Source organism: Mastomys coucha, unplaced genomic scaffold (genome assembly GCF_008632895.1).
Source record: "Mastomys coucha isolate ucsf_1 unplaced genomic scaffold, UCSF_Mcou_1 pScaffold9, whole genome shotgun sequence".
NCBI classification, from domain to species: Eukaryota; Metazoa; Chordata; class Mammalia; order Rodentia; family Muridae; genus Mastomys; species Mastomys coucha.
In genome coordinates, this window is record NW_022196915.1 from 50,793,507 (window position 1) to 50,814,301 (window position 20,795).

At 47.5% G+C, this 20,795-nt stretch overlaps 1 protein-coding gene and 1 long non-coding RNA gene across 4 annotated transcripts in view; one reads left to right on the forward strand and one right to left on the reverse strand.

Moving 5' to 3' along the window:
- LOC116084310 overlaps positions 1 to 788 on the forward strand; it is a 10,199-nt gene extending 9,411 nt beyond the window's left edge. The window contains exon 4 of the long non-coding RNA XR_004116074.1: positions 589 to 788. This is a non-coding gene — a long non-coding RNA (uncharacterized LOC116084310). The remainder of the gene's footprint in view (positions 1 to 588) is intronic.
- Positions 1 to 20,795, reverse strand: part of Msra (methionine sulfoxide reductase A) — a 334,772-nt gene that overhangs the window by 3,903 nt on the left and 310,074 nt on the right. The gene's annotated exons all lie outside the window — the stretch shown is intronic.

Here is a 20,795-nt window from a genome sequence, read left to right on the forward strand (position 1 = left end):
CTCTACCTCCACTCCCTCCACCTTCTCTCTCTCCCTCCCCTTCTCTCTCTCTCTCCTCTCTCTCTCCCTCTCTTGTCATCTCTCTCTACCTTCACTCCCTCCCCTTCTCTCTCCTCTCTCTTTCCCTCCCCTCCTCTCTCTCTCCTCTCTCTCTCTCCCTCTCTTGTCACCTCTCTCTACCTCTACTCCCTTCCCTCCCTTCCCCCCTCTCCTCCCTTTCCGGTATTGTTTTTTTATGTACGCATATGATATAAGGGGAAGAATATTAAGAACCCAGTGGGGTGACTCCTGGCTCAGGAGATACCTAGGTCCTCTAAAGGAAGGGATCAGCCCTCCTTATGTTACAAGCCTTCTCTTTCCCTACTCTGATGTGACCCAGGGAGCCTCGCAGGCCTTCGTTCTTTTGCAGATTCCACTGAAAAAAAGCTTTTCTCTGTTGAATGGGAACTGCGCCAGGCTCAGTTCTCTCCTGCGAATGCATTAGCAGGCACAGGAAGTGTGCACCCTGCCAAATCTTCCCCATACCCCTCAGTCTCCTAAAGGAGCCCCTGCTGACCCACCATATATGCCCCTTTTTTGTATTTGAAGACATCCTATGAGCAGGCAACTGTGAGATGGAGAGGGGCCTTCCTCCAGAGCCCAGTGACCTCAGGCCCAAACAGATGGCCTCAGCCCAGCCACACCTGTGAACACCACAGATGTAAGGAAGTGTCCAGCAGGGGCACAGTGGGACCATCTGACCTTCAAGGCATGCCTGGGGAAACCCATTCTTTTAGTAAAATTAACAAATAAATACGGCCACTCTGCTTACTGCAAATGCTCTAATACGTTCATCATTAGTCACCGACATTCCCCAAGTGCCCAGTATACCTGGTGCACTGCATGGAAACCACATGCTCCTCCGTCTCTTGGAAAGCAGGCCAGAGACCCCTCAGCTCAGGCCAGGTGGAGCAGCAGCCGGGCCAGCTAGAAAAATGTCTAGCCCCAGAGCCAACTCAGACCTCAGATGTGCAGGCGCATCCAATCACTGACAAGCATTTTCAAAACAGATGACCCTAATCCTGATCACAGTCTGAGAGCCTTATGAAGAGAAGCACACACATTGGCTCTAAGGCAACTCACCATAAAAGGGGGTGGGGGAGGCACCTATAATTCAAACTCCCTCACCCTCCTGTTATTGAAAGTAACATTAAGTTTGATCCAAACTCCATCTCTACCCACCAATAGAATTTAGGTTTAAGTGTTAGATTTTTATTTATGTCATTATTTGTAAAATGTATTTGTGTATTTAATCAATGTTCACTTAAACATTTTAATAGCATGTAATCAGCTTTCTAGAACAGAAGTTAAACTTGGGACCCATAGGATCCACAGGAAACCAGGGTCTGACTGTCTGACTTCTAGGAGGCTGACTTCTCAGTGCCTTAGGGTTAAAGTTCCAGCAGGACAGGAGAGAGGTAGAGGTCGATTCTTCTGTCTGCCCTCTAGTGATGCAGCGAGCTTGTACCAGGGACACTACCTGATTGCTTCCTACCTTCTGCTTCTGAACCTAGAGACTGCTTCATTTTCTTTCAGATCCAGTTCTAGTGTATCCTGTGCTATGGTGTGTTTTACACACACACACAGAAAGAGAGACAGAGACACAGAAATACACAGGCACACCCACAGAGACATATACATACACAGACAACACAGATACAGAAACACACAGGCACACACATACACACATACACACAGAGGCACACACACACACTCACACAGAGGCATACACACACACACACACACACACACACACACACACACAGGCATGAACATCTATAGGCTTAAGCTTAGTCAGTGCCCCAGTCAATGGTATTAGTCTCCAGGCAGCTTCCAGGTGACCAGAATGTCACACATCAAAATGTGTGAGGAGCAGGATGGGGAGATGGAGCAGTGGATAAAGCTCTTGTCACATAAGCATGAGGACCACAGTGCCATCTATAATGCTAGCACTAGGGAGGAAGAGACAGGGGGTCCTGGAGTAAAATGGCTGACCAGAGTAGCTGAGTGCCAAGTTCTAGGTTCTACTGGGAGACTCTATTTCGATGAACAGTGACTGAAATAGGTTCAATGGAGAGTGATTGAAGAAGCTATTCCATGTCGACTTCAGCCTCCATGCACACATACACAAGACACTACAGATGTGGGAACTCATGCATATGCCACACACAAAGGAGACAAAAAAGTCTGGAGGTTCTGAAGCAATTGTAATGTCTTTTCATAACAACAACAACAACAACAAAACCCAACTACTAGAAACAAGAAAAATGGCCATTTTCCGTTCTGAGGTGATCAGAGGGGTCTGCATATCTGTGGTACCATGTGGTACAGAGCAGGAAGGCCAACCAACTAAAGAGTAGGCTTGCCCACCAGTGTGACCCAGGCATAGGACGGACGACTGCTTGGGAAGAACAGGGAGAACAACAGAAGGACGGTGCTGTACCCATGAGTCAAGCAATTGCCATGGCACATACAAGAAGGACAGATCCCCAAGATCACGGTTCATGACAGGAGACAGCTGATACCCTCACAAGGCTGAATCAGAGTGCACCGGCCTATCTCTGCCTTGAGGCCCTCAGTAGGGAAAGCAGAAAAGGAGGTGACGTGTTTACCTCTAATTCTGTCTTAAATCTAAGACCCACCTAGGAAAACGATAGCTCCCCATCAGAGAACTTGGCTTCTGAGAAGAGAGAACATGCTGCATTCTGGGGTGGTGGTGCCCTTCCTGGTATTTTCAGTCCTACCACACAGTTAAATGGCTTCCATCACTATTCCTCTGACCTCTGCACCCATGATGTGATTCCCAGGGTTTTCTGATCCCCTGGCTTGCAAAGCAAAGTGGAAGGTACTACAGGCTGAGCTCTGTCCCTGCAGAGGGGAGGGTGGGAGGACCACAGCTGTTGGCTTGGCCAGTGAGGATCTGAAGCACTGATGGACTCTGGCCACAGCTCAGTCAAAACCTACATCTGTGTCCCAGCCAGATCTACTGAATTGGAACCTGCATTTAAAAGAGATCACCAGCGGGGCTGGGCAGATGGCTCAGTTGAGAAAGTGCCTGTCACACAAGCATGTGGGCCTAAGTGTGACCCCTGAACCCACATGAAAAAGTCCAGTGTCGTGCCTGTATTTTCAATGCAGGGACCGAGGAGGTGGAGACAGAAGGAGCCCAGGAGCTCATTGGCCAGCCAGCCAAGTCTACTTGGTGAGCTCCAGGCCAGTGGGAGACTCTCAAAACCCAAAGTGACAGTACTCAAGCTTCTCCTGTGGTTCCCACATTTACACCAGCACACACATGCACATAGATACATAGAGAAACAACCCAATGGGGCCCACGTGTCAGTGGCAATCTGAGAAAAGTAACCTTTTATTAGCTAAAGTTGAGGCAAAGCAGGGGTGGTAGAGATCTGAGAGCTTGCTGGGGACCGTTCATAATTCTTCCCAAGATGGCTCCCACAGCATCCTCTAAGGCCCCACCCCATTCCTGGGGTGGCCTGTGCATCAGGGAAGAGTCCCATGACCACAGATACCTTGAGGCAGAGCAAAAAATCCCAAATTGTTATGGTACAAAGAACATCCTTTGGGGGTGTGGAGGTGGGAGAGGGTCATCTGGATTGAAGGATGTGTCATATAAGTAGGACTGGACTTGGGCATTCACAGAACTGCCCTGATGGTATGAAGGGCTTCCCTGGATAAGGAGAATGTTACGATCAGAGGCAAGGAAGAGGAGAGAATCATGTGTTTGTAGTGTTCTGGAAGGTCTGGAGAGAGAGAGGAAGGCAAGCCCTGGGCTGTCAGGGATGAACAGGAAAGGGGTTAGACCCTCCAGGCCTAAGAGGGTAGAAGTAGGAGGAGGTGGCAGCAAAGGTAGGCTATCTGACAGTTTACTTCCACATGTCCATCTGAGTGTCCAGCTCTGTCCTCAGTTTGCCTACCTCTCTACAGCACAGTGGCCATGGGGACAAAGGGACCACCTGACATAGTTAAAGGTGGCAGGTACCTCTGAGGCTCCCCTGCTTGTCTGCAGCAAGGTCTATAAGTTACTGAACTAAAGCGGGGGCCCAGAGGAAGGGGGTGGCCCTTGTATGTTTTTCAGGGCTATATCTCCTCACATTTTCTAAATGCCAAATCTTCCTAGGGGATCAAAAGGGTCCAAGCCCCTTCTCTACTGACCAAGCACTGACTAGGGACCTCCTCCTGGGTGCCAGAGGACAAGGCTCATAGTCACATGGCTGATGTTACAAGCTCAAACTCCTCCATTAACCACAGGATCAAGGATGAAGGACCCCTCTGGATTTGATCTTGCCATTGACATCTGCTGGTTGTCACAAAAAATTCAAATGACCTTGTCCTTGACTGAAGTTTCCTTTTGTGGCTTTCAGTTGCATGAGAAACATCTCTCTCTCTCTCTCTCTCTCTCTCTCTCTCTCTCTCTCTCTCTCCCTCCCTCTCTCCCTCTCTCTCTCTCAGTCCTTCCCCTTCTCCTTCTCTCCCTCCCTCACCTCCCTACCCCACCTCCTTCTTTATGTATCTTTAGAGGTTATGATCTGCTTTTCCATATCTGCAGTCAATTAAGAACAACCTCTGTTTTTGCGTGTTCCTAGCATTCATTACACAAAAGAAACCACTTCTCATTTTCTCAGAAGAGCCAAGGACACTGGTTTTCACCTTGGGGATGAAATGCAGATTTCATTAAAAGGAAAGATCCTTCATCCCAAGAGACTGAATAGAAAAGGACTCAAAGCAACATGGCAGCTGCTGGAGCTCAGAGCATCAAGTTCCACAAAGCCTGGAGCTTTTCTGGGTGCTGCATCCCACACTAGAATCTCAGCAGCTCCAAGACTGGTCCCAATTTGTACAGTACAGAGTGGCCAACTCTGCTGGTTGTTCCCAGGCCTTAGGGGCTTCCTTGGGATTCAGAACGTTCTGCAGTAAAGTGAGAAGGGCCTCAGGTCACAGAAGAGTTAGACTCTGTGTCCAGTTGTTACACAAGCATTGGTTGGTTGCTGCTACCTGCCTGAGTCTTTGTTTTCCCCAAGTGTGAAATGAGACAGCAAAACCTGGAGAAACTCTCTCCAACCTCTTTTCTTCGACTCGTGTTTTCCAGAGCCTCTAGAGCTGTAGTTCAGCAATTAGTATTGCTATGTTTGCATCTTGAATATCTTCCAAAAGATCTTATGTTGAAGACCTGGTCCCCAGCTCAGGGGACTATAAACCTGGTGGAGCCTTTAGAAGATGGAACCTATTGTGAAGAACTCAGGTCATTGTCAGAGTATCCTGGAAAGGGCAGTTATGACTCCAACTTCTCCCTTTATATTTTTGCTTTCTGGATACCGTGTGCAAAAGGCCCAAAGCAACAGACCCACCAAACACCACTGACAACTCCAAAACTGTTTACCAGAATAGAATAAACCTGCAGTGTTTTAACTTGACTCTCTGGTATTGTGTCATAGCAATGGGAAGCTGGTTACTCTTAGAGTTGTATAAGCATCTTTTGTCCATTCTTGCTTGTTTATGCCTCCCATACTAGAAAATATCTGTTGACTTATCTTAAGGGTCATTCTATTTCTTTTGCCAACTCAGCCTCTCCCTCTAGAGAAGTTTTTCATTTAAGGCTGAATCTTTGATCATTCACCTGGTTCTGCTTTCCTCCAAAATGCCAATTTGCTCTTCTGTTTTTTATTTTTTTCTCTTCACTTTTGAGACAGGGTCTCAATGTATCACCCTGGCTCTCACAGAATTCACTATGTAGACCAGGTTGGCCTTGAACTTACAGAGCTCTGCCTGCCTCTGCCTCTTCAGTGTTATGATTAAAGGGGTGCACCACCATGCCCAGTTGCTTTATCCTTTGTCTCCTTACTGGAATTCCTTTTCATGAGCTACTGTTTCCATATTCTTTAACTTCAGAGTTGGATTCTGCTGGTTTGCTGCAGCATGCTTACAATAGCCAGATTAAAGTCATAGATAGTAAGTTCTACTTTGGGTTTTGTTTTTTGGTCTCATAAATGTCTTCTGAGAAGTGGACATTTGGATCCAAGCATTGGGCTCTGAATGTGAACACTAGGTCCCCAGCAGGGGGATCTTTTGGGATGGTTGTGAATCCTTTAGACAGTGGAACTTGACAGGAGGAAGTGAGTCACTGAGGGCGGGTCTTGAGTTTAGCCCACCCAGGCCCACTTCCTGTTCACTGTTTTTATACCTGATTTTGGATGTAATGTGATCAGCTGCCTCCAGCTCCTATTGCCACAACTTCCTTCCAAATCAGGGTGGACCCTGGATACTATCCTCTGCAACTCTAGCTAGAATAAACCCTTCCTTCTTTAACTTGCATTGACAGTTATTTAACAGGTATTTGGTCACATGACCACGACAAGAAAAGCAACTAACAAACATACCATCCAAGAACTCCAAAATCAGGTCACTGATTCACGCCTAGTGAATTCTCACTATTTACTTCAATGACACTATTCAGCTGGGACTCCCAGCTGGTCTCTGCTTATACTCTTAGAAGCCATGAGCCTGTACCTCTGTGAACTTTTTCTGTGAGTTGGAGCAAAAGTGCTGTCCGTGTTAGGGTAGTTTCTAACTCTACCATCTCTCCTGCTCTTTCCTTGACTTGGGGTCATGAGTCATAGGGTCAAGGGGAAAGTGCCCTCCACTGATAGCAAGCATCGCATCAGGAGAGGAAGGCGATTGGGTTCCGTCGACATGCACATGCGCATGGAAGTGATGCAAGGCAGACACTCAAAAGGAGGACACGAAAGTGCAAGTTTAGAGTCTCTTCCTCAAGGGAAATGGAGCTGGGAGTCAGGTGTTGGGTATCTTGGAGGACTAGTAAATGATTTTTAGGAGAAATGATGCAGCCCAAAGAACACACAATGGCCTGGGACAACGTTCCTCTCCTGAGGGAGGCAGGTTAGAGCATGGCGACGGACAGAATTGTACCTTGAACAAAGTTAACTTCTGACTGAGATAAAGTCTTTGGGTGACCTCCCAGAGACTCCCTCAGAAGAACAGATCAAAGTCTGTCTGGGCTGGGGACTTTGAGTCTCTTTGCCAGTGGCTAATCTTTCCTGTTCTTTGATGAGATTCCTAGGAACGGGGGCTTAAGAGAATGACATTTCTTTTGCAAGAACTTTCCTCCCTCTGGTGAGGGAGCTTCAGAGACAGCCCCTCCCTGGGTGCCTGGGGTGGGGACAAAAGAAGGTTAGAGAGTCCTTGCTTCTGAGGCAGCATCCACACCTTCCAATGTCTTCAATTCAGAAGCACACAGCATGCCAAAGCACTGTACTTCTGGGTGCTGTTTCCTGAACTCAAAACAGCGCCTCATCAGGCGTCTGTGCCTTCGGGTTGCTTGCCCATTTCTGTTCTCTCTAGTTTGGGGAGTTAATTTAGAAAACGTTGCCACGAGTATTTGAGAGCACAAATCCTGTCTCTCTTGGGTAGAGATGTAGGTGTAGGTCTGCTGAGTCACATGTATTCAACTGGTTAAAAAGTTTCACAGTGGTTTTCCCAATTGCTGGTACCAGTTTGGACATCTCACCTAAGATGTCTGAGAGGCTGCTGGCTCTCTCCATCCTTGCCCTGGGAATTGTCAGGATTTGTAACTTTTTCATCCTAACTGGAAGACATGGAACACCAAGTTAGCTTTAGTTTTCATTGTCTTAATGACAATGTTGGACACATTTTAATCTTTACTGTTTGCTCTCTGTATACCTTCTTAGGTTAGATCTATATTCAGATATTTGTGTGTGGGTTCATGCATGTGTACAGGTGCATAGGTGCCTGTGTACACACATGCATCTAGAGGTCAGAGGATAGTCTTGGGTGTCATTATTCAGGCTCTCTCCACTTCTTTTTCCTTCAATTTAAGAGACAGGGTTTTCTTAATGGTCTGGCACTTACCAAGCAGGCTAGGCTGGCTAGCCAGGGAGACCTAGGCATCTACCTGCCTGCTTCCCCATTGCTGATATTATATGTCTAGCTCTTTTTAATGTGGGTTCTGGGGATCGAACTCAGGCACTGTTTTGAGGTATCTCTCCAGGTCCCCACCCCCTGTTTCTTTTTCTCAAAACAGGTTTTCTCTGTGTAGCACTGGTTGTCTTGGACTAGGCCTTGAACTCAGAAATCCACTTGCCTCTGCTGGGGTTAAAGACAGAGACAGAGACAAAGACAGACAGACAGACAGAGAGAGAAAGAGAGAGAGAGAGAGAGAGAGAGAGAGAGAGAGAGAGAGAGAGAGAGAGAGAGATGGGGCGAGTGTTTTGGTTTAATCAAGAAACACACCCAATGCTTAGACTGTCCTGCATTCCAAAGGAACACAGCCTCTATGAGGAGACTTGTGCAGCGATTTCAAGCGGGCAGTTAGTTCTGTGTAGCAGATACAGAACACGATGAAGGCCACCATACCTAGCTTTTGTCCACTTCTTAACTACTGGTTGGTTTTCACTGTCGACCTTTTGATAACTCCAGGTATATTCTAAAGTTGTATTTTGATAGCCATGCATAACATCTGCCCCTGAGACTCTAGTGTGGCACTGTGCTCCCTGCTTCTGTGCCTACAACACAATGATTCTATTGTGACTAATATCGTTATCTATATATGCATCTATCTGAACACAGAGAGAGAGAGAGACAGAGAGAGAGAGACAGAGACAGACAGAGAGACAGAGACAGAGAGAGACAGAGACAGAGACAGAGACAAAGACAGACAGACAGACAGAGAGAGAGAGAGAGAGAGGGAGGGAGGGAGGGAGGGAGGGAGAGAGAGAGAGAGAGAGAGAGGTGGGGCGAGTGCTTTGGTTTAATCAAGAAAATTTTTTCTGTGTCCCTTTTCAGATATTACTCACAGTGCTGGGGAACTGAACTTGACTAGTTTATAGCCCCAGAAACTTAAAAACTTGTTTTTTTTTTTTTTTAATAGATGTGGCTTAGAGATTAAATTAATTATTAGATTAAATTACACAAGGATTTTTTTGAGCAGAAAATCAATCATATGTTCCCAAAAGCTATCAAAATGTGGCATTATAAGTTTGTAGAGGTTGCTCGTTGTTATCAGTAAGTCTCACCTTCATTAAGAAACACACCCAATGCTTAGACTGTCCTGCATTCCAAAGGAACACAGCCTCCATGAGGAGACTTGTGCAGCGATTTCAAGCGGGCAGTTAGTTCTGTGTAGCATATACAGAACACGATGAAGGCCAAGTCTAGAGGAAATCACCCAGAGGTGGTGATAAATGCTTTAGTTAATAGTGATACAACTCCCTATCTGCAGGACTGCTGGCAGAATCTTCTGGAACACACAAAATCAGCATTTAATAGTCATGTGTGAAAAGCAGTTGTGATTTCTTAAAATTCTCTTATCCCAAGCTAAAATAAAAATGAAACTGGCCACTTAATTGGTTTTTTTTATTCACTGATTAAGACAATAAAAATTGTGCTTGTTTCAGTATTAAGGAATTAAAATCCCCCTTGAGACTTCCTCTGCCCTGGGCAAGGGTCCATCTGCCCATCGCAACAGGCTGGCCAGCTTGCACGCAGCGATTCCCCCATGAGCTGTGATCTGAATAACTTCACACTGTACTGGCCAGGTCGCAGAATGAAATGCTGGGCCTTTAAATCATTACCCAAGGAAACTAAAAATAGGACTGTCAATTAATACGTGAGCGATAAGAGAAAATGCATTGAAGATGTATAGCTGCTCTGACTGAGCCTCCAGCCTTGCATGGCTGAGAATATAGATGACCAGAAAAGCAGGAGAAAGGCAGCTTGGTCTGCCTGTTGGAGAGCCGAGGAAGCCAGTGGTGTGGGAGCATGGTGCCCCTGAGTGTGTGTGTCCCTCTTGTGCATGTGCAGAGTGTGGCTGTTTGACTGCAGGACTGGATGTGAGGCTGTGCCTGATCCACACATGACTGCTTTGTTTTAGACAATAGCACCCCTCCCCCGCTGCCCACTCCATACAGGCATCACTAGAAAATTTCAAAAGCGCGCGCGCGCGCGTGTGTGTGTGTGTGTGTGTGTGTGTGTGTGTGTGTGTGTGTGTGTGTAGGTCAGACTTACAGGCCTCCATGGAAGCTACTTAGGCTTCCTAGTACTGAAGCCCAGGGCTTTACTTGACTTGTGCTCTTGTGTGTGTACTCGTGTGCCATTCTGTGGAGACCTGGGGTTGATGTTAGCCATCTTTCTCTGTCGTTTCCCACCTCATTTTTTGAGACAGGGTTTCTCACTAACCCCAGAGGTCACCTAGAGAGCCCTCCCTCTCTACCTTCCCTTGCTGTTTATGTGGCTCTGGAAATTGAACTGGGGTCCTCTCTTTACTGACGGAGTCCTCTGACTAGCCCCTAGACTTTTTTTTTAAAATTTTAATCACAATTCTAATGTTTTTGAGAGAAGGAAAGAGGAAGGAGGAAGGGAGGAGTGGAGGGAGGAAGGAGAGAAAGCATGTCCTGGGGGTGAAGACTCAAAATAGGCAGTGAGTCCTATTTGCCAAAACACAATTGTTATTTTCTTCAGCACTCAGAACTGGAAATCCCTTCAGAGAAGAGAGCTAGAACAGAAGCTAATTACATCATTTGCATTTGCATATAATTGGTATGCCTTCCGGCTAAGACAATAAAATCCGACTTCTTGCTAAGGCATGATGTATTTCAGTGGCACCGAGGAATTAGGTGCCACTGTAGGTGTTAAACATTCTCCGCCCCGCACCCTCAGCAGCCCTCAAATGGACAGAGGTTGCTTTTGAACTGGCCTGAGCTTGATCAAATCACCTAACCTTGGGTGTCTGACCTTGAGGCCTGGCTTTCTCCCCTGTAAGGGGTTGGGGGTGGCGGGGATGAGAAGCCCTCTTTTCAGGGCTGTCCCTAGAAAGAAGTGAAATCACGTGGATTCAATTGCAGTACCAATTTTCAGGCTACCCTGTGATGCTATGGCCTTTCTGAGCCCATGGAAAGCCATACCAGGGGAATCATGAGGAGTGGATTATGCCCAGAGCAGGTGGAAGTTAAGAGCCTGGCTAGCTTAAGCTTCATCTCACCCAGTTGAGTGGCCTGATTCTCATGTGTCATCCGGATCAGTGGTGCTCTGAGGACACAGCCAATAGGCTGGAAGTCCTACGCTAGCTTTGGAGACACCTGACCAAGAGCTCTATCCCATCCATATGCACACTGGATGCCTCAGAACATTCAGCTTGAGGGAGAATCCAGACAAGGCCTGGAATGAGTATCTCCATCCATGCCCTACTAAAACCCGAACATCCTGGGCTTCCTAGAGTCAAGGCTTATGATGAGCAAGCTGGAGCAGGGGCTGGGGAGAGTAAATGCTGCTCTGCGTCAGCCTGCCTCTGCACCGTGCACTGCCCTGGTTGCTTTGTGATCCCTTGTGAGCCTTACCACAGTCCCACAGACACCTCCAAGCTCCAGCCACTACCTGCCTTTCTGTCTGTCACCCTTAGGCTGGTCTTGCTCATTCATGTTACTACTGTAAAACAGGTCCCCCAACACCAGCCATGGGCACAGGGGACCAAGGAAGCCTAACTGTGAAGACCCAGGGTTCCCCATTCTCTGCTCTGTAAAGTATGGAACTCCTGTTTGGTTTTTTGTTGTTGGTGGTGGTGGTGGGTTTTTTTTTTGTTTGTTTTGTTTTTTGTTTGTTTGTTTGTTTTTTTGTCCTCTGTTCAAGGGCACACATACAACTCATAAACTCACCCAGCCCCGAGAGAAGTCCCAGCAGTTTCTCCAGTCCATGGACCTCATGGTGTACTAGCGTGGCAGAGAATGTCATTTATGCTTGAGGGTGTTCTGAAGTATCAGGTCAGAGACAGAGAAGTGTCTTGAGCCATGCTGCCCCAACCCTCAGAAAACTGAAAGCTGCTTCTCTGGGAACCCCATAACATTTTTCCTGAAACCTCTTCTACTTTCACGACCTTGGCCAAGTCCCTTCACCTTTCCACACTTGGCTTGGCCCACTTCTAAAATGACAATATTCTCCTTAGAGGTGTTACATAAGCTCACAAAATACCATGTGTGGGCGTTATTTTTATTTTCTGGATGGATAACAGAAACTTAGAGGAGGGGTTCAGTTGCTTGCCCAAGGTCACACAGCTAACAAGCAGCCATGACTAAAGGAGACCATACTGGGTCATCAGTATTAGACTTTCTGCCAGAGCCTCTGGATGGAAACACTATCTTGCCTGTCCTACTGGACATGGGATGATTCCTTTTCTAGCTCCAGCCTGGCTTACAGGTACCAGGCTGTCACTCCACAGAGAGTTATGTGGCAGGAGAGTCTGACCTTGTGTTGGGAAAGCAGGAGACAGTGCAGGTTCCTGCTGTGTCACTCCAGGTGCCTGATCAACTCCCCACCATCCTTTGTACTTTGTGGTCCACAGTATGTGTGCATGCATATGTGCCCACACTCTGATTCTTTCCACTCGCTCCTATGATCCCCAGCGCTCTGGAGGATGCAGTTTACTCCTTAACTATCCAGATTCCAACTAAGAACCAAGGAGGAAAGAAGGAAAATGGCTGGGTAAGGAGCACGGAGCTTTATTCTGCCCCCCATCTCTCTGTTTCCCTCTTTGAGAACCTGGCACTGGGAACATAGCTCTTGCCTGCCAGGGACAGAGCAGCAGAGACTTGGCCATGGTCTCAGCCAGATGTCACTCTCATCTGGCAGCCTTGGCTAGCTCGGTGTTTGGAATGAACAGCCCAAACACGGAGCAGGCGGGGCCCCTACGGGGCTGTGGGCAGAAAAGCTGAGCCCCAGCAATGCCCACAACTCTCTGTTTAAGGTACAGTCAGGCAGCAGGAAAGGGGACATTGGAAGGGCAGCCACTTTCCCTTCTGACCCCATGTCCCCCTAGGTCCCTAACTCAGCTGTGGTCCCCCTAGGTCCCTAACTCAGCTGTGGATGTGGCCATATCTTGTTATTTTACTAAGAGATCAGACTCCCACTCACCTCTCTAGGAGAGGAGCTCCCAGGAGTCTTGTGTGTCCTCTGTACACAGGACCCTACTCAGGATAACAGATGGAAGGAGCCAGGAGTGGCCCAGGCCCTGCACCTGGAGCCCTGGGGCCACTGTAGCTCAACCTTTGTAGCCTCACTGGGCCAAGGCCAAAGTCATACCTAGGGAGCTATGGAAATCCCATCCTGCGCTGCACCAAATGTACCAGCAAAAAGGCACGCAGTCTTGCTACCATTACAGGCAGTAAGTTGGGCCTGCCTGGAACAAGGACCCACTAGATTCAGCTTGTCAAATGCTGAAGGGTCTCAAGCTGAGGTGGGGGCCCCCAGAACCCTGTGGAGGTTCTAAGAGGATGCTGGCTTCACCTGCAGCCAGAGGCAAGGTGCCTCAAAATAGAGTGAGGGCTGATCTGTATGTCAGAGACCGCATCAGCATGTGCAGGGGGGCGGCACCGTGCGCTGCCTGCCAACGGGCCCATTTTGGTCACCATCTGCAGTAGAGAGTGGGACACCTGTCAGAAACAGCTGCTGACGGCAGATCGGAGTGTGTGTGTGGGTGCTTTGTGGTGGCCTGGAGCCGGGCATGCTGCCGGCCCACAGGAATGCCAACCGTGTGCCTGGTGTGGAGGGAGGCGGCGAGAGACTCCTGTTCCTCACCTCCACACAGGCAGGGTGCTCACTGACACTTTCTGCCTCCCTGGACATAGGTTCCACCTGTTGTCGCTCTCATGGGCAGAAGAGACAGCAGGGTTCCCTGTGGTGAAAGAGGAAATGCCAGAACAATCCTGGAGTAAGTCTAAGACTCCTGTGGTGAATACTCCTGGGCATCTCTGTAGTGGGGGAAATGGCACTGGGCATGTTCCTTGCTCTGTTGGAAAGAGGGTCCCTATGTGTGTGGCACTGAAGTAATAGGTGGGGCCCTTTCTTATATGGTCCACCCCGATGGGGTTTAATCTGTTAAAGCATCCAGACTTTTCTTTTTAGATAAATGAAGTTCAGTTCATCAACATAAAATAAAAAAACTTTAATCCTGTAACAACTTTAGTGAGAAATCTTCCAAGTGAGTTATGTACACTGCCATCTGTCATGCTTTCACTGGCCACCAAATCTTTATGTGTTCCTCATGTTAAATACCCGTGGCTCACGGGCCTTGCTTACTCTGCTTCCGCTAACTGAAAGCCATCCTTGGTCGTAGGTGTGGCTTTTGTACCTCTTCCCTAGATCGGAGGACTGGGCTCTCAAAGATACAGAAACTCAAGGGGTCACAGGGCTCAGAGACAGCCATTTGCTATTACCTATTTGTATCTGTGTGTCAGCACACCCAGAATTTGTTGGACCTCAGCGAGTGCCTGTGCTCGTGAGAACACATTGGGTTCCCTGACATAAGCCGGGCCTACCAGAATGTGGGACATAGGTGGTGGCCTCTAGTTTTCCAGGGCCCTCTGATAGCTGGCCTGCCTTTTGAAGGTAACAGCCCAGCTCGAAGTCCACATCCCAGGCAGGAACAGTTACAACCCCATTAGAGGTGCTACCAGCCTGGGTTCTCTTTGGATCTGGGTCACCTCAGCAGCCACAGGGTTCACAGGGCTTTTCTGCAAGAGCAGGGACCCCAGCATTCCTATGTCCAGCTGGTTTAGTACTGGCCTGTGGGGCTATATGAAGATGTGGTACTCTCCCTCTCACAGAGGGCTATAAGATTTGTCCCTGTGACTGGGTCTGTCACTTAGAGATGTCACAGTGAGGCATCTAGATTCTAAACTCCTTGCATCTGCTTTCTCTCTGTGTTGTGGCCACTCTTCCTTTGGAACTTGTCCTAGGTGCCAAGTTCCCAGAACCTTCCCTTAACTAGCCCAGAACATTCACATCTATGGCTTCTCATTGGTAGGGCTGGTGAGCAAGGATCTGCAGCTTCCTGTGTCTAAGGAGCCATGCAGGGACTAAGTATGGTGGCTTTGATGCAGAGACGAATTATTATCTGGTTGCCCCGATGCCATCTTCCTTCTGGGTACTTGCCCTCACTCTGCTAACCAGGAGGTGCTTAGGCTGTGGGGTCTGTGGGCATAGAGTTGAGTAGATACGATATTCTCTTCAGTCCTCAGAAACAAACTCTTCTAAATAGCAGGAGAAACCAGGCTTGTGACCAATGCCAGGGCCACAGGCAGGAAAAACAAATTTGTGGCTTAAGCATTGAGTTTGGAAAATTCCTCATAGCTTCTATATTGCAAAAAGAACTCATTATTGATATCATCTAAACACACCCTCCTGGGATTTTGATGATCACTTGCAGCTAAGGGCATTTCATGCAAAGGGCATTTCCCTGGCATGCCCTTGCCTGTGCCCATGTTTGGATGGGGTTTCTGTTGTTGATATACTCTCACGGCTTCTCTGTGCCTCTCTCCCAAGCTAGCCACCATATTTGGAAATGAACACAGGCTTCCAGTTGCTTCCACTGAGCAACCTGGGGCTATGGGATGGCACACAGTGAGTATCATATGGTTGCTCATTTGGTATGATAGTGTGCAAAATGTGGCTTCAGAGCTTCCCACCTCAGGGAAGACATGGCAAGAGGATGCTCTGTGAGTGGGGAGGACTTTCTACCTTGAAAGAGCTACTAGTTGTAAGAGACCTACCAGCATTGCAGCTGGCTGTGGTGAGAGGGGCCTGTCAGGGCTCTCCACCATGTCCTGAGAACTCAGCAGGGACAAATGTAGTCTATAAGGCAGCAGTTCTCAATATGTGGGTTACAACCCCCTTGGGTTTGCATATCAGATATCTACATTATTATTCATAAGAGTAGCAAAACTGCTGTTATAAAGTAGCAATGAAATAATTCTATGCTTGGGCATTTATATTATAGGGTCACAGCATTAGGAAGGTTGAGAACCATGCCGTACGGGCTTCTTCCCAGTTTAGGGGCAACTCCAAATCAGCCAAATGCTGGGGAATGGGAAGGAATGAAGCCCAGTACAGCCAAAGTAATGGGAACTGGGAAGGGAGCGGACAGTAGGCATCATCTACAGCCAAGCTTGAGATGACCTCCAAACGGGAGAGCCAGCGAATCTGAGGAAGTGCCTCCCATACCCAAGGTCTGCCTTCTTCTTTACTTTACATAACACTGACTTTTTGAAGCATTTAAGTGTGGGATCTAATACATTAAGTACGTTTACGGTGTTGTGCAGACACCACCATTGCTCATTTCTAGAACTTTCCCACCATCCCAAACAGAAACTACTCATTAAGCAATGGCTTCATAACTCCTGGAACCTCAGTTCCATTTGTCATCTCAGTGAGTCTGTCTAGTCCAGCTGCCTGGTAGCTGGATTGTGCACTCTTGTCCATTTGTGTCTGGCTTACTTCATTTTGTACCATGCCTATGTGGGTCACTCAGATTACAGCTTGTATTTAAATTTCACTTCTTTTCAGGATAAATATTATTCTATTGTACGTATAGGTCCCAGTTAATTTTGTCCATATGTCCATAATTAATAAACAACTGTGTTGTTGCTTTTAACTATTGTGAATGACAATGCATGGGCCATTATTTACCTGTGTGCCTGTCACCGTGTACCTGTCACCTATGTCCTGTGAATCTTAGTGTGCCAATGTTTGAGTTCCCACTTTCAATCCCTTTGAGTAGATACTTAAGAGTAGCGTTGCTATGTGCCCTGTGACTTTTCCTGTGTAGCCTTACTTAAGAAATGTCTATTCAGTACACATAGAGAGGCCAATGACAGAACGAAGGAAGGATTCCATCCAGGTCCATCTTGGTGAACCAATGTGTTTATCAATCACTGAAGAGAATCTCATGGGCAGCTTACAGATAGCTACACTATGGAAGAGTCTCCACTCACTCAATTGTTTTCCTTCTCATGATGGTTCATTTGTCAAGTTGGCAGAGTCTAGAACACCTAGGAGAAGGACCTCTGAGAATGTTTCTGAGGGATTATCTTAATTATGTTAATTGGTTTGGAAGGACCTGCCCACTGTGGGCTGTATCATTCCCTAGGCTCTAGGCTTTGGGCCTTGGACTAGATTCAAAAGGAGAAAGCTAGCTCAATGCTGACAAGCCTTAATTCTTTTTGCTCTTTTGTTCTTGACCATGCATATGATGGGGCCAGCTGTTTCAAGTTCCTGCTGCCTGGATTTCCCCCCAGTGATGGGCTATACCTTAGAATTGTGAGCCAAATAAATCCTCTCTATCTTAAGTTGCTTTGATCAGGGTATTTTTATTATAGCAACAGAAAGAAAAACAGAATAATCATATACGTGGGGAATTGAGATACCTAATGAGATATCATGAAGGTTTCCCAGTCTCCCCAGTTTCTTGAGGAGGGAAGGTGAATAGGCCCAACAACCCAAGGAACCTCATGCTGGTGATCACAGATGATCTGATTCAAGGTGGCAACCATTATGAAACATGAGATGCAGGAACGTTTTACTATTTGAGGAACCACTCTAGAGGGGAGTGCCATCACAGGGCACAGGTGTCAATATATGCACCTCCTCCCAACATTTCTCATTCTCTATCTTCTATATTTTAAAATAACATTGATCCTTGAGGTTATAAGTATCTCACTGTCATTTTAATTTGACTTTTTCATTTTCTTAATAAGCATCCTTTTATGAGCTTATTAGGTAATTTATTTCTTCATTGGTGAAATGTCTGTAACATTTTTTTTCTTTTTTCTCACTGATGAGACCTGAACCCAGGTACCCAGATAAATAAGGTAGGGGCTCTGTTGCTGACCCACATTCCAGCTGCTGTCCATTTTTGAAATGTGTTATATGTACTTTTCTTATAAAGGGGAAGTGTTTTTTTCTACAACCTGGGAATTAACTCCTTATCAGATGCATGATTTGAAAAACCATTTTACCAGTTTGGTGGGCTATATTTTCACTCTCCTGACAACTCGTAGATGCACATACGTTTTTAATTTGATGATGTCCAATTTATTTCTTTGCCTCGAATTGTCTGTGCTTTGGTTACTGCAGCCCAGAAACCAAAGTATAATTCCCTTAAATCTTCTGAAAATCCAATTAAGGTTTTCCTGTGTGTCTTTCCCAAAAGGTTCACTGTTGAAGCTTGTGGTCTAGGGTTTGTGGTTTATTTTGAGCTTGCTGTTGCACAGTGTAAGGAAAGGACTCAACACTCTTTTGCACAAACCTCCCATCAGAGATCTGGGTGTCCCACTGTCCCAGCACCATCTGTTGAAAATACCGACTTTTCCCCATGACTACCTGCTATGATTTGAATGTGAACTGTCCCTTACGGGTCTGTGTGTTTGAACCTTCAGCCCCAAGCCGGTGGTACTGTTTTTGGAGGCTGAGGAAGTTTTGGGATGCGGTGAGCCTTGGCTGGATGAGGCAGGCCACCCACCGAGGACGTGCTTTTAAGGTGATGGCTCAGCCCTGCTTCCAGGCCTGTTACCTGCTTTGTGATCTCCCATGAGCTGATGTCTCATACCCCCCACTATTACTAATAAACTCACCTCAGCCGATGTGGTGCTCTGTATCCTCTGAAATTAGGAGCCAAATTACCAGTCCCCCCTCCCCCTCAGGCATTTTGCCACCAGAACATAATAACACTCTTGTGGAAATCAATTGATCATTCATGTGAGTCCTGCCCTGCTAAACATGCCCCTTAGCCTTTTCCTCACACCACTGCTACCTCAACAATGTGACTCTCACAAGAAGGTAATCATAGGTCATACGGACATCTCTCAACTAGACTGCCATGGCCTGCAGGGTGTAGGCCCCTACAGCACGCAGAGTTCAGAGTCAGCCTGCATCCACAGATGTATTTCTTCTCACACATCTGTCCCCACTCCTCAGTTTTCCCTTTCATCAGCCACACCGTGAGGAACCTTGATATTCTTAGCTTTAGCCTCAATCACTCACCACACACACACACACACACACACACACACACACACGCGCGCGCATGCACGCACACCACCTACATACAAGAACATGCAAGCACCCAGCTGAATTGGCTCCAAGTCATGGAGATCTCAAGACCCTGCCTCTGATTTGATCCTCATTGTCTTCTTCCTTCCAGAGAGTATTCTCATTTCTCACCATGTCTCAGCCCCTCCTGGCCAGCCCAGCCTCTACACCTCCTACAGACTCAGATCCTGTATTGTGGCAATCTCAACTCACACACACACACACACACACACACACACACACACAGAGAGAGAGAGAGAGAGAGAGAGAGAGAGAGAGAGATCATTCTCTAGACCCCAAAGCGCTTCTGTTCCCAATTATCTTAATCCTCATGCCTTCTCCCATCAAGTCCCTTGTCAGGAGGATCCTCACTTTCCCACTCTGCCCTGTGTTTCAAGAGTAGCTCAGTTGTCACCTCCTTGGTGATGGCCCTGGATTGTCCTCAGGACCGGGCACCTGAAGCAGAGTTGTGTCCTTCCTACATGCTGTGCATCCCTGCCGTTTATTGCTCTGACAGCCGCACTTAGGACCAGTTCTGATACACAGCTTCGGAACCAGCCCAATCGCTCTGTCATGATGTCATGCCTCCTATGCGGTAGTGGGTGGTGACCCTACAAAACACTCAGCCCAGGAGATCTCGCATGCTTCTCATCTTGGTTGTGCCAGTTTCTTCCCTTGGATACAAGGCACTTGAGGACAGGGAGTGTCCTCTTTCCACCTTTGCAGCCCCAGCCGGAACCTGGCACACAGCAGGTGCCGATAAATATTTGCTAAATAAAGGAATGCATGACTTCAAACTCGGCTTTTAAAGTTCTGCAGCCCTTGGAAAATTCCACAGTTTAGGCAGCTGCTCCTGTCCTCTGTGCAAATAGGCACTTTATCAATCCAAGGCTGGCAGCAGATCTGCTGAGCCTAACTCAAGCCTCGGGCTTCTTCCCAGAGCAGTCCCTCCACTCAAACGGGGCTGCATCTGCCTCCCTTGATAGGTGCCTCTGCCAGGAGCCAGGACAAGCTTGATGCATGCCTCCCCTTCCCAATGCTATTTTCAAAGTGATTCAGAAGCAATGGTGATATTTTTTGCCCTTAAGAACAAGACAACTCCTCTGACATAATAAGGTTAAAAAAGAAACTGAAAAAAAAAAAGAAAGAAAGAAAGAAAAAGAAAGAAAAAACCTGCACCGCATTTCCTTTCAGCTGGGTGGAAAAAAACTCCACTCTCCAGTTCCAGCTGGCAGGCTGCTGGACTCTCGCTTCTGAGGAGAAGGGGAGCGGAAAGATCAGCCCTGTGCAGCTGAGGACTTATTTTTGGCTGTGCAGCTGGTGAGGAGTTGCTGGCAGCAGGCAGCATCTCCTCAGCACCGAGGCAGGGGCATGACACTGCATGGACGGAAGAACCTCTTTGGGGCTGGGTACCACACTCTCCTGTTGACAGTACTGACAAGTTGGAAGGATTCAGGGCAAAGGACTCCCAGTGGGGGTGACCTCTGGGTCCACAGGATTTGAGGTACCCTGAGGAGAAAGGGATGCTTCCTGAAACAGTGGCTCCAGGAACTCTCCCTTCCTGCCCCTGAGGACAGTCCTCTGGCGAAAGGGCAGTTGCACTAAAGCAACATGGGGGTAGGTGAGTGGAATGGCGCAAAGCCAGAGTCCAGGCCTCTCACTATGAAGGGAGCTGTCCTAGGTGCTAGACAAGGAGAGGGTGAGCAGACGTTTCACTTAAGTGTGGATTGCCTGTCCGCCAGGAGTGTAGGAAGAAGGATCATCTTTGGGTTGACTGAGAGGAATCCAGCCAGCTTCTTAGATTTGGTTTGTGTGTGTGCACGCGTGTGTGTGCGTGTATGCGTGTGTGTGTG